Raw genomic sequence first — 5,180 nt, forward strand, 5'->3', positions numbered from 1 at the left:
TACACAATTGATCTATGTATTGTGATGAATTGTATGAGCCCCAATAAATTGATTAATTAAAAAAAACACAAAAAAACAAAACAAACAAACAAACAAAAAAACAATGACAGAAAAAAGCCTGAAAAAAAAAAAAAAGAATTCTACCAAGGAATCACCAATGCCTTCCCCCATGGAGTTGCTATAAGGATGAAATAACAATTTTTTGAAAGCGTTTAATAAGAGCTATGCAATATTCTCGTAAGTATACTATAATAAATAAGTATACTATCTAAACTCATGTAAAGTACTTACCAGTTAAACTGATTTTTTTCCACTACCGTAGTGACAAAGTGTTTTATTCTAATGCCTGGAAGTTTCTGCTTTCAAATAGTTACAGCCTCACAGATCACCTTTGGTCAGTTTGGTACACGAATTCATTGCATGCAATCTCCAAATTACAGGTTAATGTGCTAAAAAAAATAGTGAAAGCATCACTGTTGTTTCTCAAGTTTTTCTTAAAAGGCACTTTAAATTGTGTCAGATAACATGATATTGGGTTGACTCTAAGACAACTCTAAGTTGTCTCGTGGGAGAAACACATCACACCATTAACACATTAAGTAAAACTTGCAGCTCCTGTTAGACAAAAACTAACAAACAAACAGACAACTCACTGCCATCAAGTCCATGCTGACTCATACCAGCCCTACAGGACAGGGTATAACTGGCCCTGTGGGTTTCCACGACTTCAACTCTAAACGTGCAAAAAAGAACCACAAAATATTTTGTAACAAAAGCAAGAATCGCATAAATTCTGAACCTACCTTTCAGAGAAACTCTGTTTTCAACTTCTTTCCAAGTTTAATGGCTCCTATTAGCACATAACATTTAGGTTAAAGTTTTAGAAATTTGGCAAATTGCAAGGACAGGAAATTTATTTTCCAGAACAAGCACAGCATGAAGTAGTGACATTTATGGGGATAAATACTTTCAATTGTGAGAAAATCCCATGACATAAAGACTGCATAGTAAACATTAAAGTAGTCTATTTTAATATAACTCTAAATGTGATACTTAAAGTATTTACTTCATTTTATTTCTGAAGTATGAATATTGTTCTGTTTATAATAAAAAGTAAATAAGAAAAATAAACACAATAACAAAAATTCATTTGTCTTTAATGTTACTTAGTAAGTATGGTATATACACAAATAGGTTCACAAATAGCACATGTACAAGTAAACAAGTTTATTAAGATTTTGGACAAAAATGAAGAACAAGCACAAAACCCCGAGCCAAATCGTTTTATATTGTATCACATTAATGAAGGGAGGCACTTAAATATGGGTTCTGGTAGTCTCGAATTTAAAAACATGATGCTATAGCACAGTTCAATTACTTGGTGCACCTTTTCTATCTATAGACTTCATTGCTCCTGCTAAACGACGGGGTAGAAGTATGTGCATGGGCCGTGTGAAACTCTAACACAGTTCTTCTGGCCATTCGACTGGCAGCAAAGTGAGCCATATCAGAAGTGGGAATGAGAGGAATCTGAGGCTCATGAGGAAAGAAAAGTCACAAGAGGAGCACTGGCTTCAAAAGTGGACTTCACCCTTCCTGCACAGAAAGACAGTGACAGCAAGGTGGCCTACTGACAGCATGAGACAGAAGACTGGGCTTCTCAACCCACAGAATGAGGAAGGCTGAGTGTCTTTGAGCAGGAGGCTGGCTAGCAGCCGGAGGTGCTCTATGGGTAGTCATTAGTAATCAAGTGGTTTTCTAACACGTCTGAGCGAGGCAAATGGCAAGAATCTGAGTAGCTGAGAAGACAAGGTCCAGAAAGAGATGCCCTTAAACTCCAATGTTTTATGTTTAAAACTGAAAATTTTAAAATATACAACTTACGTATTTACACACATATTTATACTGTTTTTGGTTATAGTTGATGTGGTAGTTATATAATCATTTGTCAATTTGAGAGAATTAAGAGTGAAGGGGTGGGGGCTAGCCTGTCAATCAGGTGATAGCCAATGAGGCTTCTGTGTAGGTACAGCCTTTTCCTGAGGATTCTGGGAACTGCAGTATTCCTCCTTGGAAGCAGGAGACTCTCTCTCTCTTTCTCTCTCTCTGCCCTGATTCTCTGCAAGACATCCCTGTGGAGAAGACACATGGAGAGAGGCTAATGGAGCTAGACCTCTGGAACGGGAGAAGTCACATAGAGACCCCTGCCAGTGCTGAGATGCTTATAATGCCACTGGATCCACTAGACTTTCCACCCACTGGTCTGTGATCTCCCTGCATTTGTCGTCATTGCATGTGTTTCATGAGTCTGAGGAGGACTTTATATATTGGTATCAGACATATGGGCTAATATCTGACTTATGGACTTTATCTGGACTGGGCTGGGACATTTTCTCAATATTCAATTGCTCTTGTATAGGAACCTCTTTGTTTACACATATGAGTGCCTATGAATTTTGTTTCTCTGGTCTACCCAGACGAACACAGTTGATCAATTAACCAGGTTGTTTTTGAACATAAATCTCTCTACTAGATGTTGTGGCCAGTTTTTTGAGGCCAAAATTTCGAGTTTCCTCAGACCTGAGGGTCCCATCTGGCAACAGTATCTCCAACAATGTTGTGCTTCCTTTGCTTAGGCTTTCAGTATTTGAAAATGCTTTGGAGCTATGCATAAGCTTTTCAGCAGCTTCTTCCTCTGAAGTGCGGAGCCAAGTCCATTTGGGTTCTCTATTCTTAGTCTGGAAGCTCCACTGAAACCTATTCATGTTGAGTGACTCTGCTGGCATTTGAAATAACCAGAGACATAGCTCCCAGCATCGTAGCAACCCACTAGCCACCACCCACATACAACGAATTGACACAGACAAGTGGTGTCCAAAAATAAGTTAGCCAAAAACAAGGTTCAGGAATTGACAGAATACCCACTGAGACATCAGAAGGCTGAAGAACTCCTAGAAGCACTCACTCATCTATGCCAGGAAAATTGGAAGACAGCTACCTGGCCAGGTGACTGGGAGAGATCCATTTTGCTGCCCATGCCTAAGGAAGGTGACCCAACAAAATGCTCACAGTATAAAAAGTTATCACTGGTAGTGGCACACAAGTAACATTTTCTTTCTTTTTTATTAAACAGGGAAGAGCGCGAATGCAGTCCCACACTACCACAAACCATGCAGTCAAGTTTCCCGCATTTGGGGAAATCGCAGGGTCAGCACATCCGGAGTGCAATGGATAAGCCCCACCCTGGGAAGACCACCTTTGTGATCATAGTATCTGCCCTGCAGGTAAGTATACACAAGTAAAATTTTGCTTAAGATCACCCAATATGACTTGCAGCACTACCTTGACAGGGAACTGGCAGAAGTTCAGGCCAGATTCAGAAGAGGACCTGGAACAGAGGATGTCATTGCTGATGTCACATGGGTCTTAGCTCAAAGCAGAGAATACCAGAAACATGTTTGTTTGCGCTGCATTGACTATGAAAAGGCATGCAGCTATGTGGACCATCATAAATGGTGGATAACATTTAGAAGAATGGGAATTCTGGACCACATCGTTGTGCTCATTCAGAACTGGTACCAGGATCAAGAGGCATTTATCTTAACAGAACAAGGGAACACTGCATGGTCTAAAAATCAGGAAAAGTGTGTGTCAGGGTTGTATCTTCTCTCCACACTTATTCAAAATGGGGGATGATCAAACAATCAGAGAAACTGGATTATGGGAAGAAGAATGCCATGTCAGGATCAGAGGAAGGCTTATTAACAACCAGTGGTATGCAGGTCACACAACGGTGCATGCAGAAAGTGAGGACGAATTTAAGTACCTGCTAATGAAGATCATGGATTGCAGCCTTCAGTATGGATTACACCTCAATGTAAGGAATGCCAAAGTTGTCACAACTGGACCAATAGGTAACATCATGATAAATGGAGTAAAGGTTGAAGTTGTCAATGATTTTGTCTTACTTGATACGCCATCAGTGTTCATGGGAGCAGCAGCAAAGAGATCAATAGAAATAATGCATTAGGTAAATATGCTGCATATGACCTCTTTAGAGTATTGAAGAGCACAGATGTTACTTTGAAGAATAAGATGCACGTGACCCACACCATGGTATTTTTCATTGCATCATATAAATGTGAAAGTTGGACACTGAATAGGACAGACCATAGAAGATGTGATGCACGTGAATTGTGGTGATGGAGAAGAATATTGAAAGTACCATGGACTGCTAAAAGGACAAACTGACTTGTACTGGAAGAAGTAAGGCCAAAATGTTCCTTAGAGGCAAGGCTGGCAAGATTCATCTGACATGCTTTGGACATGTTGTCAGGAGAGACCAGTCCCTGAAAAGGAACATTATCTTTGGTAAAGTGGAGAAAGGGCAACAAAATGAGGAAAGATCTTGTATTAGTCTAGGTACTTTGGAGAAACAAATCCACAGCAACTCGGGTTAGGTCCATGTAGCTTCTCCTTGGGGATGTCTTGTAGGAAGACAATCTTGCAAGCTGAAGCAGGGAACTGCTAAGGCAGCTGCACCTGGTGCAACCATCACAAAACAAGAGACCTGAGAACTAGAAAGGTGAGGCTCACCACCCATTTATCCCTCCGCCTTTCAATTAGCCCCACATGTGATTATCGGCCAGGTTGGCATAATTAACTAATTCAGATCTCAATGAGTTGGATTGACACAGTGGCTACGTCAATGGGCTCAGACATAGGAACAATGGTGGGGATGGTGCAAAACTGGGCAGTATTTCAGTCTGCTGGGCATAGTGGCATTTTGGGTAGGAGCTGACCTGATGACATCTATCAACAACAACATATATTTGTATATATTCAGCCATATTATTGAAAACGCATTACAAATTTTGTTCGTTGACCAAATTTTGTTGGGTCAACTAAATTAGTTGTTGCCTGCCTTCTACTCCAACATTCTCCTGAGACTGTGTTTTTGTTATTTTGTTCTAATTGATCAACTCACCAACTTGTTTTCTAAGACCAATCTCTCTAATTTTTGAGGTCAATTTTATGTGTCCTGCTCTTATATACTGGATCAGAATATAAATTATATTAAAAAATGAAAACAAATTACTTTAGCTTTATATTCCTCTCAGCTACCATCTTCCCCTTCCCTTTTTATAGTAAAAGACCTCAAAATAATCACTTCTGCCTTC

At 39.8% G+C, this 5,180-nt stretch overlaps 1 non-coding gene across 1 annotated transcript; it reads right to left on the reverse strand.

Annotated features, from left to right (window-relative positions):
• Positions 1-3,130: 3,130 nt before the first annotated feature.
• On the reverse strand, positions 3,131-3,292 carry LOC115868940. Its single transcript, XR_004045897.1, has one exon. It is a non-coding gene; the product is annotated as a U1 spliceosomal RNA (small nuclear RNA).
• Positions 3,293-5,180: the final 1,888 nt, after the last annotated feature.

Source organism: Echinops telfairi, unplaced genomic scaffold (genome assembly GCF_000313985.2).
Source record: "Echinops telfairi isolate 266 unplaced genomic scaffold, ASM31398v2 ScPeMD7_18;HRSCAF=68, whole genome shotgun sequence".
In the NCBI taxonomy this organism is placed as follows: Eukaryota; Metazoa; Chordata; class Mammalia; order Afrosoricida; family Tenrecidae; genus Echinops; species Echinops telfairi.